The following is a 22,969-nucleotide window of genomic DNA, read 5'->3' on the forward strand; positions in this document are numbered from 1 at the left end:
GTATATGAAATATTTCAAGGAAAAATATCACTAGCAATGGCTGAGAAACCAATGTATGTTATCCTGAGTGTTTAATCAATGAATACTTATCGAAGGCCTATTCTGTAACAGGGAGGCACTGTTCCAAGCACTTAGGGTACAGAAGTGGGCAAACAAAACCCCTGTCTTCAATGGGTTTTCTCTAGTGAGAAAACAGGTGATAAACAGATGAATAAATAAATATGTAATATGTAGTTGGATAAATGCTATGAAAAATAAAACAAGAAATATGTTTTATTTATTACATATTTATTACATAAATATGTAATATGTAGTTGGATAAATGCTATGAAAAATAAAACAAGATAAGTGGCTAGATAGTTATGGGGGTTGCCACTTGTTTATTTATTTTTATTGTAACAAAGTTGATTTTACTTATCTGTGGGGTACAGAGTTGAACGTCAATACTCGTGTGCAATATGTAATGCTCACATCAGAATAATTATTGTATTCAATAATATACACTATCAATGCTATTCAGGGCACTTGACTCATTCCTCCTTCCCTACTGCCTTCCCACTTGTAGTAGTAACTTCAGTTGTCCTTTTGAAAGTTCAATGTATTATTGTGAATGTTGTATCTTTCTTTCTATCTTTTATTTATATGTTTATTATTTTAGCACCCACTTATGAGTGAGAATATATGGTATATCTCTTTCTCTGCCTGGCCTATTTCACTTAATATGATTTTCTCTAAGTTCATCTGTGTTGCTGCAAATAGCAATATTTCATTCTTTTTTTATAGCTGAGTAATATTCCATTGTGTATATATACCACATTTTCCTTATCCAGTCATCTGATGATGGACATTTAGGTTGGTTCAAACTCTTGGCTATTGTAAATAGAGCTGCAATAAACATGGGGGTGTAGGTATCACTTTGACATGATGATTTCCATGCCTTTGGGTTTGTACCCAGCAGTGGGATTGCTGGATTGTTTGGCAGTTCTACCTGTAGTTGTCTGAAGAAACTCCATACCATTTTCCATAATGGTTGTACCAATTTACAGTCCCAGCAACAGTGTAGGAGGGTTCCTCTTTCTCTGCATCCTCACCAGCATTTGTTGTTCTCCATCTTTTCGATAATAGCCAGTCTAACTGGGATGAGATGATATCTCAATGTGGTTTTGATTTGTATTTCCCCGATGCTAAGTGATGTTGAGCACTTTTTCATGTGTCTGTTAGTCATTTGTATATCTTCCTTTGAGAGATGCCTATTCAGCTCCTTTGCCCATTTTTTAATTGGGTTATTTGTTTTCTTATTGTTAAGTTGTTTGAGTTCCTTGTATATTCTGGATATTAATCCTTTGTCCGATGCATAGTTTGCAAATATTTTCTCCCACTCTGTAGGTTATCTTTTTGCTCTGTTAATTGTTTCTTTTGCTGTGCAGAAGCTTTGTAGTTTGGCATAATACCATTTGTTTATTTTTCCTTTTGTTGCCTGTTCTTTGGGGATCTTGTTCATAAAATCTTTGCCCAGTCCTATTTCCTGAAGTGTTTCCCCTGTGTTTTCTTTTAGGAGCTTTATAGTTTTACATCTTATATTTAAGTCTTTATCCATTTTGAGTTGATTTTGGTGTATGGTGAGAGGTACGAGTCTAGTTTCATTCTTCTATGTATGGATGTCCAGTTTTCCTAGCACCATTTATTGAAGAGGCCGTCTTTTCCCCAATGTATGTTCTTGCTGCCTTTGTCAAAGATCAGTTGGCTGTAGGTTTGTGGGTTGATTTCTGTGTTCTCTATTCTGTTCCATTGGTCTGCCTGTTTTTATGCCAATACCATGCTGCTTTGGTAACTATAGCTTTGCAGTGTAGTCTGAAGTCAGGCCTCTGAACACTAGTTAGGCCTCCAGCTTTATTTTTTTGTTCAAGATTGCTTTGGCTGTTTTGGGGTTTTTTTAGATAGGGAAAGTCCTCTCCAAGAAGTTGAGTAGAAGCCTGAATGCAGATATTGGAGGGAAAGTGGACTTACTGATAAAATATTTCTGATGTTTGACTCTTCGAAGTCTTTACTCTTCACTTACCACATACAAATAGAATCTATTATTAAATATAGAGTCTTTGTAGATCTCTGGCCAGGCATTCCCTCCAAAGAAGGTCCCTTTCCAGTTTTCTTATAAGGACATGAGCTTTGTATTTTTTTTTCTGGGAGGGCCTATGGCCGAGGTGTCTGTAAGACACAAGCATCTTCAGGTACTTATAAAATTTAATTACTATTATTATTATTATTTACGCAGTGTAATCCCCAAAGAAAGTTTGCATGTTTTCCTCACACTCTGAACAAGTATTTCACAGTTTGAACTGTGAAACCCCTGTCCATTGAGAGGTTTCTTCTGCTAAAAAGCATCCTGTGATGAGGTGAATTGGGAAAGCTGTGTACTGTGTCATCCTCTTGGTCATCACAGTGCACATTAGCATGGGAGAAGGTCTGAGAAGTCTTTTCGTAAAGTGTTTAATTTTGCTTGAAGAGTTCCAGACTTATTGATGATGGAACTCATGTTCCATCCTTTCCCCCATGTTCAGATTCTTTAATTAGAGTTTAGAACTTCTGCACCAAAGTGATAGAAAACCTAATACCATCCACATTAAATACAAAGGTAACATCATTTAGAATGCTTTATTTTTAATTGGCAGCAAACTAGTGATGAGTAGCTTTTTGTAAACTGCTCCTCCAAGATAGCATGCCAATTAGCATCATAAATGCCACTTGTCAGAGGGACCCCCTTGTCTGTAAGGTTAGATATAGTCAAGCCCTTATCTGGCGGTTTTACTCACAGCCCCATCCAATATTCTTTTCCCACAGAAGATCCCCCATGTGGCTTATTTGTTAGGCTTTATTTCATAGTTTCCTGGGCCCTAACCCTATTCTTTCCCCCCTTTTTCATGTGCTGGTGTTTCTTCAGCTAGATCAGTAGGCGATTCTGCTGAATCTCCAACTGGAATTGCCCCAAAAGAAGTGCCAGGGAAACTCTCACGAGGAACTGCCCCAAATCTCCTGAGATGCAGCCAGGTGGGGTTCCAAAGAAAGAAACACTAAATGCCAGGGTGATCAGTCCTGACATAAAAAAGCATTTATTAGGGAACTTAACGAAAGACAGACAGTGAGAGAAAGGGATGCTCTACCTGAGGTATTCCTCAGCAAGGGGTCAAATATGGAGTTTATGTGAGGGTTTATGGAATTTGACTCAGGGCTGGGACTAGTTTGCTTCAGTGTTTTGGGCATCGACCCACACACCTTTATTAGTGCCTCGAAATGTTCAAGGCCCCAGCTTGGGTTCAAGCCTGCAGGGGAATACATGCAGCTGGCTGGGTGACAAAGGGGTCAAGGCACTCTGTGATTTTCACTCAGGAAAAAAGTGGGGAAACCAAGGCATCCTACAGCAGGATACTCCAGTAGTATGATCCATGCTTTCTTCCATTCCTTGTAGATACTAATACCGGTAGTAGCTGTGGAAATTTGGTAGCAAAATTGGGTTTGTTGGTGCCCGGGGCTGATTCCTACCCTGCCACATGCTTCCCTTAAAGCATTGGGTGACTTCACACTGGGGCCATTAATCCCTGTGGAACTTCAAAATTATGTGGCTGCCATTTTATAGGTTAGGTGTGAGGATAAAATGAGTCACTTAGCCACAACTTCCAATGGTGGATTTTGTTAGTTTCCTCCTCTAAGTCAGATTATAAGATTTTTTGTTATTGAAGTTGAAAATCCTTTTAACTGATGAAAACTCCTTTTTGTAGAGTTTCTTTACAATGTGTCCTTTTCCCTCCATTTTTAGTACTTTAAAAAATTATTTCTTGCCTATTCTTTATTATACCATGAGATCTTAAGTAAATCATTTGATATTATTTATGATAGAAGTTGTGATGGGATTTAGTTAAAAATCAAGCCTTGGGCAAAATTGTAAAGGTGGAGAAGTGTTTGTCTTTTTATTCCTTGTTTTTCTCTTTCATTTTTGAAACTCCCAGATCCTTTCTCCAGGCACCCAGACCCAACTTCACCTCAATGGCTGAGATGTCTCAGCCAGTCCTGGTCTTTCCCTACCTCATCTTCCTCCCCACCAATCAATGTTCTTTTTCCTCCCTGCTCCACTGATTCAAAGCGTAGTAGATCAACTAAGTGTAGATAAACTAACATAGGGCAAATTACTGGTGACTGATTACTGCTAGCACAGACTCTTTCATTTCGTATAGAGTAGATATCTATTTATTTGGTCTCAGGTTTACCTTTATATTTTATCTCTTTTCCTTTAAGCTTAACCATTTTTTCAAATATCACTTCTTTTCTATTTTCATTTTATTTGCAGCTCTTGAACCTACATGTTGAGAAATTCAGATTGTAAGAAACACTGATGCTTTAAAAAGTTTTTTACTTTTTCAAAATGGATTCTTTTATATGAGTTTTAGGGAGCAATGAAGATCTGAAAAATAATGGCTTAAATCAATATGCATGTCATTTCTCTCCCATGTAAAAGAATTCTAGAAGTGGGTATTCCAGGACTTGGGAAGTTGTTTCACATTGTCTGAGACCCAGGCTCCTTCTCTTTTGTTCTGTCATGCTTGCTTCCATTCTTAAAAAAGGGTGCTCCCTCCTAGGAGTCCTACACATATGCCTATAACAAGAACGTTGGCCAAGGACTTTCCAAACTGCAGCTTGCTACAAGAGTCACAAGAACAGCTAGCCGGATGCACAAGAACGCTTGCCTGGCACCGTGTCTCCGCTAATGAACTGGCATCAGCTCCTGTGACAAGCCCCTGTAACCAGCGTTCTGTGGTTCAAAACGAATTACATGTTCTTCTCTCTTTTGGCTTTAAAAGCTCCCCCTTGCCTCAACCTCTTTGGATATGCCCATTTTCCATAGCCTGCATATCCCGGATTTGCAAATCCCCTGCCCAATCCCGAATAAACTCATTATCTTTGGAGTATCTCTCTCTGTTTATTATTTAGGTTGACAGTGATTATGAAAGTAATACTTATAGTGTAAACATACAGAGAAAACAGGAAAGTACTCCCAGAGATAAGCTCTCTCAATATTTTGGTCTAGTTTTTCAGTCTTTCTTTTTTTTTTCTCTTTGCTCTAACTCCTTAACTTTAATTTTTATAGACTTGTGAGAAAAGTTGGATCAATATATACTTTTAAAAACACACATAACCAAAGTGGGCTGCTACTATATAGAGTTGTTTCTTCACAACTAAATTTTCATTATATTTTCTCTAATACATATCTTTCCACCTATCCACTCACCAATCCCCCTGTCTTTTGAAGCATTTTAAAGTTGCAGATAGCAGTAACTTAGGCCATAAACACTTCAATGTACGTGTCATAGAGTTAAAATTTTTTTGTTCTTTTTTTTTTGAGGTAAAATTAAATACAGTGAAATGCACATGCTGCAAATTCAATGAGTTTGCATAACATTTTTAAACTTGCTTTTTAATTTTCCAGTGAAGATACCTTTATTGTGATTAGTATGTGAAATCTCTCCATGCTAATGATGTAGATCTAAATAGTTATTTTAATGATTTGCATATACATTTAATCAATTCCTTATTATAGAACGTTTTGGCTGTCTCTAAGTTTTTACTACGTTAAACAACAGTATGTTAAACATTATACATATGTCTATATGTTATATGTTTATATATATATTATTTCCTTATGCTAAATTCCTAAATGTACAATTTCTGGTTCAAAAGTATAGGAAGATGTTGAGGGCAGTTGAACTATATTGATAAAGTGCATTCCAGAATCATCATATTATTTTACTCTCCCACCAGCAGAGTATGTGATTGACTACCTCTAATTCTTTTTACTTAGAGCTTTGAGAGATTATCCAGAGAATTTTATACAACAGGCAATCTTATTATTATTTTTATCAGCCTTCCTGTTAGTGGTTTCTAAAAATCTCCTTATACTGTATATTTTCATAGCCAATTTTTATTATTTGTTTATTTTGCTAGACAGTTCATATTCTTTCTTTGTCCATATTTTTATGCATAACAATTTAAACAACTGGCATTTTTGTCTTGAATTACCCTCATCTAAACTGAAAGCCTGACTACATATTGTTATATCAAATTGTCAATGAGTAATTCAGAAGTTATCATATTTGCACTTCTGTTTGCTAAAGAAAATTGTATCTTTAGGTACCAGTTTCTATAATAAGGCTACATGTTCTAAGAACTTGTTTGTATCAATTGTTTTCCCAGACATAATAGTGACTTCAGTAGATTTCCTTTCTTGTTATTACATACCAGTAAAGAAATCATGACTTTACTCTTACAGTATTTGCTCTGGTAGCATCTGAAACTCTAAATTGTTTTCACATTTAATACATGTTTCCTTTCTTTCAAAGTAGCACATTTCTGGAATTCATCCTATTTTCTTTATTACAGATTCACCATTGTACACCACTAGGAACTAAGATGGTGTGGTCCAACAGCTCACCTTAGACATGAGAAAAGTAAGAGCCAGAGAGTTGAGGGGTCTTGTTTACAAGTATTAGGATAACTACCTGAATATTGAACACATTTGGAAGTGTTCAGAAAGACTTTAAAATCTGCTTGTTTAATGGATCCTTTGAAAAAGGGTGCCAAAAGTTTCATTTAGTTGAATTTCTCAACCTCCCAGAAAAGGGTATGTATCTCAGTATGTGGTGTAACCCAACATAGGGCAAAAATTAATCAAACCAGGCAACTTTTTTGCTTTAGAACATGGAAGGGAGAAAAAAAAGGGGGGACTTTTTGTTTAATAAAAGTTTAAAAAAGTAAAAAATTTGCTCAGCTTTAAGACATGTGTGGATAGAATGTGGTGGAGCGTGCACACACAGTTCCTGCTCTCATGAAGCGTATTTACTAGTGGGGAGATAAATATTAATTGAATAATCACAGAAATGAAAGTATAATTACAAACTAAGATATGTACTTAGGGAAAAGCCCAATTTTATGAGTTTATCACACATGAACCAGACTGGGATGCTGGATGGGGCGTGAGAAGAATTCTTCCAAGCAAGTGACAGGTGAGCCGAGAGAGTAGCAAACACTCAAATAGTGTCAGAACTGGAGATATCATTTGTGGGGCCCAATGTGAAATAAAAATGGAGGGCCCTATCCAAAACTAAGAATCTCAATATGTGACGGAGAGCACTGAACCAAGCTCAGGGCCCTTCTAAGGTAGGCCTGAGAGGGACTAGGTGGGACTGGGCTGCACGCTTCTCAGTTTCAGTTCACCAGCAGTTTCCAAAGTTTCGTGGGTGGGTCCTGGCTCCTGGCCCCAGCAGTGCTTGGGATCAAAGCACCCGGGAGTGAGCTTTCCCTCACCCTCAAGCTCTGCTTCTGGCTTTCTGTGTCTCTGGGGACCTCCTTCTGGCTGGCTGCAGGCCCCCAGTGTTCCATAGCCATGTACCCAGTGAAAGGCTTGTGGAGAAGAATGGCCAGACCATGTGTGGTCTGGGCTCCTCCTGGTTCCAATCTACATGCCAGCTCAATTAATGGTATGGCTATTAATAGTCCAGCTGGTTTCTCATTACCCTCACCAAGCCCCCTGCCTGCAGCAGGTAGCGCCTTTACTTCCATTGCTCCAAGGGATGAAAGCAGCTGCCCTCTTCTCACCTGGGAAGGGCTCATCCCTCTGTCTGATAAACTTCTGTAGCCTGACAACCTTCTGTAGCCTGACTGATAGCAGAATGTCCTGCTTATTTCTTGATCCTTATTTCTTATCATCCCTTCCTCACACTTTATTCTCTAGTAATGGATCTTAGTTTATAGTGCTCCCCTCTGTGCTCTCTCTCCCTACCCTGCCCCAGTCTAGACCCCTCCTTCTGTGTTCTGACAGCATCCAGGCTATTTGACCTTGTACACCAATATTACTTGTCTATATTTCCCAATGAATTGTGAGTTCCTCAATGGCAAGGACTAGCATAGTGCTTGATGTATACATAGAAGGTGCTCGATTAATATGTGTTCAATGAACTAAGCTGCATATTTCATCATTCATTCATTCTTTTATCATTAATAAGCTCATTTATTATTCAAGCACTGCAGAGTATTTACTCTCTCAGGAATTAAGAAGCAGAATACCAAGATAAATAGTTCCTACCCCAAAGACAGGGTTCCTGATTTTAAGGGGCTAGCTCTGTGTGTGTGTGTGTGTGTGTGTGCGTTGTCAAAGAAAAATTGAAGTGCAGAATTAAACATAGGAGGAAGACTTTATTCAAGACTACTGCAATAGGGGTCAAGTCTATTTAATTAAAAATAAATAAAAGATGTGAAAAAAGCATCCCCTTGCAAAACCTCTGCATGTGCATTTAAAAATCAGCTGCCTACAGGTACACACCCCATCCTCTCTTGGCCCCCACAAAGCCCCTCCACAGGGTTGAAAATATTCAGGAGACCTGGCAAGACATAAAATCATGCCAGACAAGTGACAATAAGCTTTCGTCTGTGGGAACATGCCATCCCCAGAGCACAAAGGAACCGGGCAAGGCCAGATGTAAATAGAAGCTATGGAATCCCCGGACGTTCAGGAACATTTTAAATCTAGCGATGCTTGAGGATCTGGGCCAGGTGCACCTGGATCGGGCAAAGGTGTGGCGCGGGGATGCCGTGTGGGCGGGAGGTCGGCGAGGAGCCGGTAATGGTTGTGGTTAAATCGGAGAAGTGATGATGGCTAATTAAAAAGCACTTAGACTTGGAGAACAGGAAGCAGAACGCCGCGGCGGGGAGGCGACAGCGTGGCTGGGCCCGGCGCCAGCAAGGAGGAGGCTGGCCCGCTGGCACGGCCCCGGGAGCGCGCGGGCCCGCCCGGGAAGCAACGCTCGCTGCAGCCGCCGCGCGCCTGCTGTTCCTCCTGATTTGGGGTGTGCGCTGCATCGGTAAACAACACTGCGCGCCTGCCTGCGGAGAGCTTGGGCAGCAGTGTTTGCGGGCTCAGCAAAGCCTTTAACACGCACCTTTAATAGACTATAAGATTTGTGATGAGGTAGGGTTGGGGATGACGAGCTGCTGCCGCTGGTGGTGGCAGTGGCTGGGGTGTGTGTGTGTGTGTGTGTGTGTGTGTGTGTGTGTGTGTGTGTGTGTGTGTGTGTGTGTGTGTGTGTGTGTGTGTGTGTGTGTGTGTGTGTGTGTGTGTGTGTGTGTGTGTGTGTGTGTGTGTGTGTGTTGGGGGAGGGGGATCACAAAAGTCTGACCTCTGGTGGTGGCAGTGGCTGGGGTGTGTGTGTGTGTGTGTGTGTGTGTGTGTGTGTGTGTGTGTGTGTGTGTGTGTGTGTGTGTGTGTGTGTGTGTGTGTGTGTTGGGGGAGGGGGATCACAAAAGTCTGACCTCTGGTGGTGGCAGTGGCTGGGGTGTGCGTGTGTGTGAGTGTGTGTGTGTGTGTGTGTGTGTGTGTGTGTTGGGGGAGGGGGATCACAAAAGTCTGACCTCAATTTTGAGAGTTTGGTTAGTATGCCACTTCCCCCCCCCCCCCCCCCCGCACCAGGTGTAATTAGTAAATGAGGTGTGTAGCTACTAATTTCCGGATACTGACTTCCTGTTTCCAGTAGCGTTAGAGATTTAGACTGCTAAGCTAGGAACTACTAGACAGAGTGAGATGCTTTCTTCCTTGGACACCCTGTAAAATGCTCTCGCTATGATTGCTACACAATCAGGGGACCTACTTGATCCCATCCTTTCTACAAGGCTCAATCGGACTGATCGTATTCTTTTCACTGAAATTCACTAGTGAATTTTTAAAGTTAATCTTGTCAGACAAATAAAAAATCAACATATATTGAGTATCAATTACATTTCTTTGCTAAGAGCTCTGAAGTTAAAGAGTTACTTAACTCTCGATTTTCCACTGGAAAATTACTTTGGATATTTATCATTTACATAAATATGGACATTATCATTATGCTGGACAAGGAGATATGAATCCTGACCTGCCCTCAGAAATCCTATCATATTGTAAAAATACTGTAATGATGATGCAGAGATGTTCCTTATAACCATTAAATACACAGATTCAGAAAGTAAAGTGTAAGTGTAAATTACGAGGCAGATTGTTAATAAGCATATATTCAAGTAATTCACACGAGGGTGGGTTTTTTGTTTTTTATGTTCCCTGCTCCATCCCTAGTTGGTCTGAAACATTGCCTGGTACACAGAAGTACGTTGATAAACATTTGGTGAATAAGGAAGTGAATGAAGTATGTGCCTGTCTCCAAAGTAGCTACTTAAGATACGAGAGACTTATTTTAATAAGTCTGTTGTATTAGCCCATTTCTGTGGCTTATAACAAGGAATACCTGAAACTGGGTAATTGGTAAAGAAACAGTATTTACTGCTTACAGCTTTGGAGGTTGGGAAGTCCAAAGTCCAAGGAATACATCTGGTGAAGGCCTTTTTCCCGGTGACTCTACACAGTGATGCAGGGTCTCACGTGGTGAATATGGCAGGAGCAGAGAGAGAGAGCTTTTCACCTGCTCTCCTTTTCAAGCCATCAGAACCATGCCCATGACTACCATTAAACCATTGACTAGAGTTAATCCACTGATTAGGGCATGGTTCTCACAATCTAATCACCTCTTGAAGGCCCCATCTCTCAATGACAATAATAGGATTTTCCACCATCTTAACACTGTCACAGTGGGGATCAAGCTTCAATGAGTTTGGGGAGCACATCCAATCCACAGCATTCCACCCCAGCTCCCCCAGCCTCATGTCCTTCTCACATACAAATACATTCATTTCATCCCCAAGGTCTTAACTTGTTTCAACTGAAAATCTCAAAGTCTGCAGGTCCCATCTGTGACATCAAAACAAGTTATTTCCAAGGTACAATAGTGGGGCAAACTAAGTGTACATATTCTTGTTCAAAAAGGGAAAAATAGGCCAAAAGAAAGGGGTAACACGTCCCAAACAAGTCCAAATCCCCCAGGGCAGGTGTTAAATCTCAAAGCTGGTGAATCATGTACCTGACTCCATGTTTGTCATTCTGTGCACACTGGTGTGGGGTTGGGTCTCTCCAAGTACTCAGGCAGCCCTACTCCTATAGCTTTCCTGGTCTCTGGCCATGCTTTAGTTCCTGAAGGCTGATGTTTCATGCTGGTAGCTCTACAAATCTAGGGTCTTCATGGCGATGGTCTCACTCTCATGGCTCCACTAGGCATGGTGCTGGTGGGGGTTATCTGCTGCAACTCTGTATTAGTCTGTTTCTGTTGCTTATAACAAAATACCTGGAACTGGGTAATTTATAAAGAAAACAAAATTTATTTGCTTACAGTTTCAGAGTCTAGGAAGTCCAAAGTCCAGGGATCACACATCTTGGGAGTCTTCTTTGGTAATGGCTTTACAACAATGCAGGGTTCTCACAAGGCAGAAAGTGGTGGAGCAGAAAGAGACTAACCTCTCATGTGCTCTCCTTTTAAAGCCCTCAGAACCATGCCCCTGGCCACCATTATTAATCCATTCACTACAGCATGGTCCTACAATCTAATCACCTCCTCAAGTTCCACCTTTCAATTACTATAATAGGATTTCCCACCATTCCAATAGTCACAGTGGGGGCCAAGTTTCTAAACTTGGGGGACATCATTCAAGCTTCAATGAGTTGGGGGGGGGACATTCAGTACACAGCAAATTCCGACTCCACATTTCTGCTCAACATTGCTTTAGTGAAGGCTGTAGGTGGTGACTCTGCCCCTACAACAGATCTCTTCCTGGGCTCCTGGGCTTTTCCATATATCCTTTGAAATAGGGGTAGCACTGCTCTGATATTCTGTAAGCCTGCAGATTTAACATCACATGGATGCCACCAAGTTTTCCAGTTTGTATCGTCCCAAGCTGTGGGTCCAGCCACACCTGGGCCAGTTTAGCTACAGCTGGGGCAGCCAAGGTACAGGGAGCAGCATCCAGAGGCGGCCTTGGGCAGTGAGCATATGGAGGGAGCCTCAGGCCTGTTCCCTGAAACTATTCTCTCTCACTAAGCGTCTGGGCCTGTGATAGAAAGAGCAGCCTGAAAGATATCTGAAATGTTTTCAAAGTCTTTTTTTCCATTCTCTTGATAATCCCTTTCTTCTGTACTAATCCGCTTAGCAAATCATCACTAGGCTTCACCCTGGGTTTCCTCTGTTGAACTGACTTTCTCACTGTTTATGTGGTCAGGCTAAGAATTTTCCAGTTTTTTGCCCTCTGCTTTCCTTTGAATGATAAATTCTGGCTTTGCATCATGTCTTTTCTGCCATAACTCAGTGTAGGCTGTTGCAAGTATCCATGCAGCTTCCTGAATGCTTTGCTGCTTAGAAATCTCTTCTGCCAAATACCCTGGGTCAGCACCTTTATGTTTCACATCCCATAAAGCTTTTGGGCATAAACAGAACATAGCCAAATTACTTTCCAGTTCATAACAAGGGTGATCATTGCCCCAGTTTCCAACAAACTCCTTATTTACATCTGAGATCTCAGTGTGGCCTTTATTGTCTATATTTCTTTTGGCATTCTGGTCACCATGATTTAAGCAGTCTCTAAAACATTCCAAACTCTCCTCACCAGCATCTAGGCTTTTCCTAGCCTGTTCCTCCAAAATCATCCAGTCTCCAATACCCAGTTCCAAAGCCACTTCCACATTTTCAGGTATTTGGTATAAGCAACCCCCCACTTCTCTGGTAACCATTTGCTGTATTAGTCGATCTCTGTTGCTTATAACAAAAATACCTGAAACTGGTTAATTTGTAGAGAAACAATATTTATTGCTTACAGTTTTGGAGGCTGGGAAGTCCAAAGACCTCACATCTGGTGAGGGTCTTCATTGATGGTGACTTCAGTGACACAGGTTATTACATGGTGTGATGGAAGATGGCTAAGAAGAGCTAAGAGCAGAGAAGAGCTAACCTCCTCGCTAACTCTCCTTTTAAAGCCTTCAGAACCATGCCCCAGAGCACCATTAAACTGTCAATGGATTAATCTGTTTACTAGGGCATGGTCCTCACATTCTAATCACCTCTTCTAATCCCCTACCTTTCAATGTCCATGATAGGATTTTGCATCCTCTTAACAGTGTCAATGGGTATTAAGCCTCAACGAACTTTGGGGGGATATCTGATCCACAGCAGATTTTACTGCTCAAACTATTTTTCAGAAGGAACTTTTCCTCAGAAATTTACTTTAAGACTAGTCCCATTTCTTTGCAGTCATACTTTCATTTTTGGATCAATTCAGTACAATCTGATTGAATGAGTTTACCCACATTATTTATCAGGCACAGAGCCAAATAACATTCTCCAGTTCATTCTCAGAGGCTGAATTTACCATCCTGGAGGTTATGAAAAGAATGCCATAGGCACTGAAAGCAATTCTCTAGGAGGCATGCCAAATGTTTGTATTAATAAAAGCTTCATTGGGAAAAGTGTCTAACTTCCTGAGATGAATACCTTCAAGGGAATAGAACTCTTTTGATTCATTCTTGCACATTTGATAAAAAATCAATTCCATTACTCATATTTACATTATACTTCTGGAAAGAGCTTCAGTGCTTTTCATTGGGTAAAGAAAGAGTCGTAAGAATTGTTTGTTCTTTAGCACAACTCTTCCAAGATTTTAAGCTAGCTGAGAATAGGAGCTATTTCTTTCTTATGAATTAGACTTCCATTCTCTATCATTTTATCCACTTCTATTCACTTCTAGAAATCTCAGAGTCTTTCATTTCTGCATGTTTTATAAGTTACTGTTTTAATCATGAAAATAATATATGATTATTTTTAAAAAATTCAAACAGTTTAGAATTACATAAAGTGCTATAGTCTATTTAGAATAAAGATAGCAGACTCAACTTATAGCAATAACAGAAATTCCACTACAAGAAAAATATGGGGATATTTTCTCCCAAGCATTTTGTTTTGAAATATGTCTTATTTATGAAAACATGCTTAAAACATAAATGTAAAAACTTAATGAATTTTTATAAAAGAAATGCCATGTAACCATTATCTAAATCAAGAAAAGGAACATCGCCAATACCTTAGAAGTTCCCCTAGGTTCCTATTTCTAATGAAAGTCCTCTCTCCCTCCCCACTAAAGATAACCAATATCTTTCTGTGTTTCTTTCTTTCTTTTTTTTATGGTAATCATTTTCTGTCTTTTCTTATACATTTCCATCTAAGTAGACACCTATAAACATCGTGGATTAGCTTTATAGAATTATGCATAAGGTATATCTGATCCCTTTCAGTTAATATTATGTTTATGAGATTTATCCATGTCATTTATGCTTATTGCTTAGAATTCTATTGTATAAATCGACCACAATTTATCTATTTATTGCTGATGAACATTTGGGCTATATCTAGTTTTTGGTTATTATTAGGAGTGTTGCTAGGAACATTCTTATATATGCCTCCTAGGGCACATGTGTAATTATTCCTGTTGGCAAAAAACTAGGAGTGGAATTGCTGGTTCATAGGGTATGCAATTTACACTCCTGACAACACCATAAGGGAGTTTCTCTTGTTGTGCACACTTGACAATAGTGGGTATTTCCAGTCTTTACAATTTTTGTATTCTGGTGGATCCTCCAAATTTGCTCTTGCTTTTCAAGTTGTTTTGACTCTTCAAAGTCATTTGCATTTCTCGTTGAGTTTTAGAATCTGCTTGTCAATTTCTACAAGAATATTCTCCTGGAATTTTGATTGAGAATGTATTGAATCTATAGATCAATTTGGGGGAGAATTAGTGTCTATCATTGCCATGTATCTTTCTTTTGTATATATTATAAACCCCACTATACATGGTTAGTAGTTTTGTTTAATCAATTACTCAAAATATTTATTATTTATTTATTGAGATATAATTCACATACCATAAAATTCATGATTTTAAAGTGTGCAATTCAGTGGCTTTTAGTATATTCACAAGATGGTGCAGTCATCACCACTGTCTAATTTCAAAACTTTCTTATTATCCCCCGAAGAAACCCCATACCAGTTAGGAGTCACCAGTTATCTTATAAAAAGATATAAATAACAAAAAAATATTATATTTACTATGTATGTATTTCTTTCAGTGCTGTTCTTTTGTGTACATCCATATTTCCATATGGTATCATTTATTTTCTGCCTGAAGCAAATTATTGAACATTTCTTGTAATGTGGGTTTGTTCATGATAAATCTATTCAGCTATTTTGCTTGAATTTTTGAAAACTATTTTCACTTGGTATTGAATTCTAGGTTAATAATTTTCCCTTTTCATACTTTTTAAGATGTTGATCCACTGTCTTCTCACTTATATTGTTTCCAGTGAAATACAGTCATCCTATCTTTGTACTCTGTATATAACATGTCTTTTAACAAATCTGGCCACATCAAGATGTTCTTATCACTGGTTTTAAGCGATTTTATTACAATGTGCTTTTACATAGTTTTCTTCATGTTTCTTGTACTTGTGTTTCTTTGAATTTCTTAGATCTGTGGGTTTATAATTTTTATCACATTTAGAAAATATTTGACCATTATTTCTTCAAGTATTTTTCTCTTCCTTCCCTTCCTCTCATTTTCTTCTGGGACCTCAATTATATATTTATTAGGGTGCTTAAAGTTGTTTTACAGCACATACATGATCTCATCTTTCTTTGTTTTATTTGGAAATCGTTTTTTCTCTGTTTCATTTTGGAACATTTCTATTAGGATTTATTCAAATTAAGTAATTCTACCTTATTGTATTTTTATTTCTAAAATTCAATTTGAATCTTCTAAATATGTTCCATGTCTGTATTTAATTATTGTCAACGTAATAACGGTTTTAATGTCCTTGTCTGCTGATTCTAACATTTGTGTTACTGCTGAGTTGATTTTGATGGGTTTTTCTCCTTGTTAGTGATGTTGAGCATTTAAAAAGTATACCTGTTGGCTATTTGTATGCTTTTCTTGAAGAATTCTTTCTTGAAGAATGTCTATTCAGGTCCTTTGCCCATTTTAAAATTGAATTATTATTATTTTTATTATTTATTATTATTTTGTAGAATTGTTGAGTTCCTTATATATTCTGGGTATTAGTCCCTTGTCAGATGTGTAGTTTGCAAATACTTTCTCCCATTCTGTAGTTTGTCTGTTCAGTATTTTGAGTGCTTCTTTTGCTGTGCAGATTTTAGTTTGCTAGAGTCCCATTTGTCTATTTTTGCCTTAGTTGCCTGTGCCTTTGAATCCTTGTTCAAAAAAGTGTTTCCCAGCCCTATTTCATGTAGCATTTTTCTATATTTTCCTCTAATAGTTTTATAGTTTTGGCTCTCAAATTTAAGTCTTTAGCTGATTTTGAATTGATTTTTGTGTGTGGTAAGACACGGAGGTCTAGTTTCAATCCTCTGCATGTGGATATCCAGTTTTCCTAGTGCAATTTGTTGAAGAATCTGTCATTTCCCCAGTGTATATTCTTGGCATCTTTGTTAAAAATCAGTTGGCTGTAAGTGCCTGGATTTATTTCTGAGCTCTATTCTGTTCCATTGCTCTGCATATCTATTTTTATGCTGTTAAGTAATATGCTGTTGTTGTTACTATAGCTTTATAGTATGAAGCCAGGTAGTGTGATGCCTCTAGATTTGCTCATTTTGTTCAAGGTTGCTTTGGTTATTTGGGGTTTTTTGTGGTTCCATACAAATTTTAAGGTTGTTTTTCTGTTTCTGTGGAGATTGTTAGTGTTTTTTTTTTTTTGTCATTGATATTTTGATAGGGATTGTGTTGAATTTGTAGACTGCTTAGGGTAGTATGGACATTTTGATATTATTAATTCTTCCAACCCATGAACAGGGGATTTCTTTGTCTTCTTTAATTTCTCTCATTAATGTTTCATAGTTTTCATTGTAGAGATACTCCACCATCATGGGTAAATTTACTCCCAGGTATGTCAATTTTTTGGTATTTATTGTAAATGAGATTACTTTCTTGATTTCTTTTTCACATATTTCATTATTGGTGTATAGAAATACTATTGACTTTTGTTTGTTGGTTTTGAATCCTGTAACTTTACTAAATTCATTTATTAGTTCTAGAAGTTTTTTGGTGGAATCTCCAGGGTTTTCTCTATATATGATCATGTCATCTGCAAATAGTGAGTTTGACTTCCTCCCTTCCAATTTGGATGCCTTTTATTGCTTTCTCTTGTTTTATTGCTCTGGCTAGAAATTGCAGTACTATGTTGAATAAGAATGGGAAAGTGGGCATCCTTATCTAGTACTAGATCTTAGAGAAAAAGCCTTCAACTTTTGTTTGTTGAGTATGATATTAGTTGTGGGTTTGCCATACATGGCCTTTATTGTGTTGAGGTATATTCCTTCTATACCTAATTTGTTGAGTGTTTTTATCATGAAGAGGTGTTGAATTTTATCAAATGCTTTTTCTGCGTCTATTGAAATAAACACATGGTTTTTGACCTTCATTCTGTTGATGTGATGTATATTCATTCTGTTATTGGTTTGGCACTTTGAACCATCTTGCATCCTTGAATCCCACTTGATCATGGTGAATGATCTTTTTAATGTATTGGATCCAGTTTTCTAGTACTTTGTTGAGGATTTTTGCATCTATGTTCATTAGGGGTATTGGTTTGTAGTTTTCTTTTATTTGTATGTCATTTCCTAGCTTTGGCATGAAGGCAATTCTGGCCTTGTAGAATGAATTTGGAACAATTCTCTCCTGTTCAATTTTTCAGAATAGTTTGATAAGAATTGGTATTAGTTCTACTTTAAGTGTTCTGTAGAATTTGGTAGTGAAGCTGTCTGGTTGTGGAGTTTTCTTTGTTGAAAGACTTTTTATTACTGCTTCAATCTCATTACTTGTTATTTGTCAGTTTAGGTTTTCTAATTCTTCATGATTGAACCTTATATGTGTTGTATGTGTCCAGGAATTTATCTATCTTTTCTAGGTTTTCCAGTTTGTTAGTGTATGGATGTTCATAATAGTTCTTATGATCCCCTGTATTTCTGTGGTATCAGTTGTAACATCTCATTTTCCACTTCTGATTGTATTTATTTGAGTCATCTCTATTTTTTTCTTTGTTAGTCATTTAAAGGTTTATCAATTTTGTTTATCTTTTTGAAAAACCATTTCATTGATCTTTTGTATTGTTTTTAAAATCTCCAATGTATTTATTTCTGCTCTGATCTTTGTTCTTCCTCTTCTACTAATTTTGGGCTCAGTTTGTTCTTGTTTTTCTAGTTCCTTGGGGTGTAATGTTAGGTTATTTACTTGAAATATTTCTTTTTTTTTTTTGTTTGTTTTTTTTGAAATATTTCTTTTTTTTGATGCAGACATTTATTACTGTAAACTTCCTTCTTAGAAATGCCTTTGCTCTATGCCATGGATTTTGGTATATTGTGTTTTCATTTTCATTTGCCTCCAGGTGTTGTTAAATTTTTAAAAAAATTCCTTCTTTGACCCATTCATTGATTAGGAGCATATTGTTTAATTCCCATGTATTTGTAGTTTACAATGTTCCTTTTTGTAATTGATTTCTAGTTTTATTTTGTTGTGATCGGAAAAGATAGCTGATATGATTTCAATTTTGTTTTGAATTTATTGAGCCTTGTTTTGTGACCTAAAATATGGTCTGTTCTAGAGAATGTTCCATGTACTGCTGAAAAGAGTGTATATTCTGCAGCTGTTGGGTGGAGTGTTCTATAAATGCCTGCTGGGTCCAGTTGCTATAAGGTATAGTTTAAATCCTGTGTTTCTCAGTTGATTTGCTGCCTTGATAATCTGTCTAATGCTGAGAGAAGGATGTTCAGGTCCCTCACTATTATCATATTGACATCCATCTCTTTCTCTAGGCCTAATAGTGTTTGCTTTACATATCTGGGTGCTCTGGTGTTGGGTGCATCGTATTTATGACTGTTATGTCTTCTGGTTGGATGTATCCCTTTATCATTATATAATGGCTTTATTTGACTCTTTTTATGGTTTTTGGTTGAAAGTCTGTTTTATCTGATATAAGAATAAGTTTGAAGGGATCCTTCCTCCCACCTACCATGGCTTTCAGTACCTGTGTTGGCTCAGTGGATCTCTCTGCCTCTTCCCCTGAGTTCTGGTAGTTTTAGGATGCCAATTTTGGCTTTAGTCAAAAATTAGTTGATTTCTTGTTGAGGGGAGCATCTACTTTACTGTCTTAGTGATGTCACTCTTCATGTGCCCTTTTTAAAAATTGATCAGTCTCACTGGTTTTTGCTCAGTTTTATTAGTCCTTTTGGTACCAATTTTTTGTCTTGTATATCTTCTTGATTGGATATTTGTTTTCAATTTCATAAATTCCTGTTCTTATACTTATTCTTTCCTTCTATGGTATTGTTTTAATTCACTATTTTAAAATTTATTCAGATGGATGCTTACTTGATTTTCATTTTTTCTTCTTTTCTAAATATGTATTTAAGCTTATAAATTCCCCTCCAAATTCAGCTTTAGTTGCATCCCACAAATTTGGGCAGGTTTTTTTTTTTATCATTCTACTAAAAATATACTTTAATTTTATTGTGATTTTGTCTTTCATTTGTGGGTTAGTTAAAAGTTTATTGCTTAATTTCCATGTATTACGTGATCCTATAGTTTTTATTTGTTATCAATTTCAAGCTTAATTGTATGGTAGTTTAAGAACAAATTCAGAATTATTTCAGTTCTTTTAAATTTTTTGATACTTGCTCTGTAGATCAGCATATAGAAAAATTTTGTAGATCATCTGCAGTTTTCAACAAATTATCTGCTTCACAGTTGTTAGGTGCAGTTTACAACAAATGTCCATTTGGCCAAATTACATTCTTCAGATTACATCATCTTTCTTGATTTGTGTGGTGTTTAAAAATCTCTAGTAGAAGTGTAGATTTGTATTTATTCTTGTAGTTCTGTCAAATTTTGCTTTAAAAAATTTGAAGTAATGTTATATGCATACAAATTTGGAACTATTTCTCTTTCTGGTGAGTTGATCCTTTTATCATTATAAACCATACCTCTTTATTTCTATTTTTTTCTTTAATGTGCTAACATCAAGTTTCTTATGATTAGTTTTTGTGCACTGCATTTATTTCATATCCTTTTACTTTCACTTTCTCGTTTCTTGTGGTTTAGATGTAGCTTGTAATTTGTCTTTTTAAAAATTCAAATCTGACAATATTCATCTTTAATTAGAGAATTTGTTTCATGGATAGTGAATGTAATTATTGACTTACTTGGGTTAAAAAAAGAGCCAGTACTTAGTATGCGCTTTCTATTTGTTCCACCTCTTCTGTTTTCTTTTTTCTTGCCTTCCTTTATATTTATATTCTCCTTCTAGTTTGGAAGCCACATATTTCATTATTCTTTTAGTGCTTACCCTACTTATTACAACATATAAGCTTAGATTATAAAGGTCTAATGTAAATTGGTGCTCTTACTCTTTTCTTGAACAATACAAGAAGTTTAGGATACTTTAACTGCAGTCTCGTCTCTTGGCTTATCTGCTATTGCTTTCATGTATTAATGCTGCATATATTTTAAACTGTAGAAGATATTATTATTACTATTTTTCAATGATTGTTTCTGTAGTCAGTGTTCACTTAGATTTATAAATATATCTACAGTTTTTCCCAGTTTGCTATTTCTTTTAACATTTTATATAGTTTTTTTAATGCTAGAAACACTTAATTTTTTTACTGGTTGAGTTTATCAGTCATTTCCTTTAAGCCTCTGGATCTTGCTTAGGAAGGCCTTCCCACACCAAAATCATAAAAATATTACCTCTATTTTTATAAATTTTATTTTTAATATTTATTCTTAATTCATTCAAATTTGTCGTTCTATATTGTGTGAAGGTGAGAATCTGACTTAACTTTTTTCCAGGCGGCTAACATACTGACTCACCACTAGTTATTGAATATCTATTCTCGTCCTGATTAGAAATACAATCTTATTATATAATTATTTCCTCCCTCTTAAACACAGGGCTTCTATTTTGTTGCACCTATGCCCCAATTGTTTTAATTACTGTAATATGCAATAATTAATATGGAACTGCAGTATGATAAAAACATTGCCTTGTATTCTATAATGATGGGTCACTGCAATTGGATAGGAATCTGGTGGTTCTGTCTCTTTTAATTACCAAACATATATCCTGATGGAGAGAAGCAGCAGGGCTGTCTTGGAAAAAACTGTGATGTAGGTGAAAAAAGTGGTCCTTTCTCTCTGTTCTTCTGAACAGCTTTTCCAGATCTCTATGTTCTAGGGTCTTAATCCCGGGCTACACAGGGCTCTCCTCCACGACTATTCTCTTGGGGAATATCTGTTTCTCTGAACCCATTTTTAAAACATCTCCATAAAATTCTGCTCTTACATAGTCAATGTTGGAAAGGCTCTGAGAAAATAATTTATATTCAGGCATCGATGACTAATAAAAGTTTAACGTAGTCATGGCAGATATGTGGCATAATACCAATGTGTATCCTCTGCGCCTAAAGTTAGCAGTCATGGTGTATTTTTTTGCTGGTCCTGGACCTGAAAACCCTCTCAACATGGCACTCCAGGAGTCCCCAGCACTTCATCAGAATTGTCATGTGGGCTGGAGTTAGTTTTCTACCCCCCCGGCATAATGTTTTCCTTTCCTAAGAGAAACAGGCATTGAAGGAATGGAGCCATGGTGGTGGCTCTGTTAGTTTCCTAGGGCGGCTGCAACAAAGTACCAAAGACTGGGTGGCTTAAAACAACAGAAATTTGTTGTCTCACAGTTTTGGAGGCTAGAAGTCTAAAATCAAGGCATCAGCAGGGCCATGCTCTCTCTGACAGTGCTAGGAGAGAATCCTTCCTTGGCTCTTCTAACTTCTGGTGCTTGCGGGCAATCCCTGCTCTTTCTTGACTGGTAGATGCATCACTTTAGTCACGTGGCCATCCAAATTTCCCCTTATTATAAGGACACCAGTCTTATTGGATTAGGGCCGACCTTAATGATCTCATTTTATCTTGATTACCTCTATAAATATCCTATTTCCAAATATGGTTCCATTCTGAGGTACTGGGGGTTAGCATTTCAACATATAAATTTTTGGGGTGAGGCGGGGAGACACAAGTCAACCTTCACAGTGACACTTAAATAAAATTGTAGGTGGAAACCTATCATCTATGTGTAGAGCAGCCCTGTCAGGGTCGACCAGTCAGGCACTAAAAGCATAACATTGCTTGATAGTGGAAAAGCATTGAAGATAGTCATTATTATTTATTTGTTTGGTTAAAAAGATTCTGGGCTGAGAGTCTAACGATTCAAAATTAAACCCTTCACAATTTCCTGAGGATTTTACAGGATCATTGCAGTTTTTGTTCTCCTTTAGTTTCATTTTAAAGAGATTTTGAGGCCATGAGTATGCCTCACTACGTTTTACCCATGAAATTTTGCTGTAGACACAGCAATGCAAACAAGATCTAGGTCTGCACACACAGCCCTGTTTCTAGGACAGGAGTTTGTTTGTTTGTTTTTAATGACTCTGGCAAGTTTTTGAACTTATAAAGGAAGGATCCAGTTCTGCTGTATTGACTTTTTGGTATCACAAATTATAAGTCAACTAAAATTTATGAGCACGGGCTCAACATACTTCATGTACGATTTGAGTTCATCTATGGGAAATGAACAAAGGCAGGAAGTAAATTATGAGGTTAGGGATAATATTCATCAGGCATTTGTGAGGTTTTTTCATTAGCAGATTAGTTGATTCATGTTTAAAAAAAGGACCTACTAGACTGTGCTTTATGAGGGATTAGCTTCTTATTGCTTACATGAAATAGGCATAATCTAACTTTATTATTAATACAGAACAAATGTGCTAAGTTTTGAAAGGTGTACTCACCCAGGGATGGATGAAAATTCTTGAGGTTGAATTCCTTTGATGCTATTTGGGAAAATGTTTCAGGTAATTAGTCAGACATGTGGGTGATGCCACCCAGCTACTTGCTGTTTATTTAGTAG

Source organism: Cynocephalus volans, chromosome 12 (genome assembly GCF_027409185.1).
Source record: "Cynocephalus volans isolate mCynVol1 chromosome 12, mCynVol1.pri, whole genome shotgun sequence".
Lineage (NCBI taxonomy): Eukaryota > Metazoa > Chordata > Mammalia > Dermoptera > Cynocephalidae > Cynocephalus > Cynocephalus volans.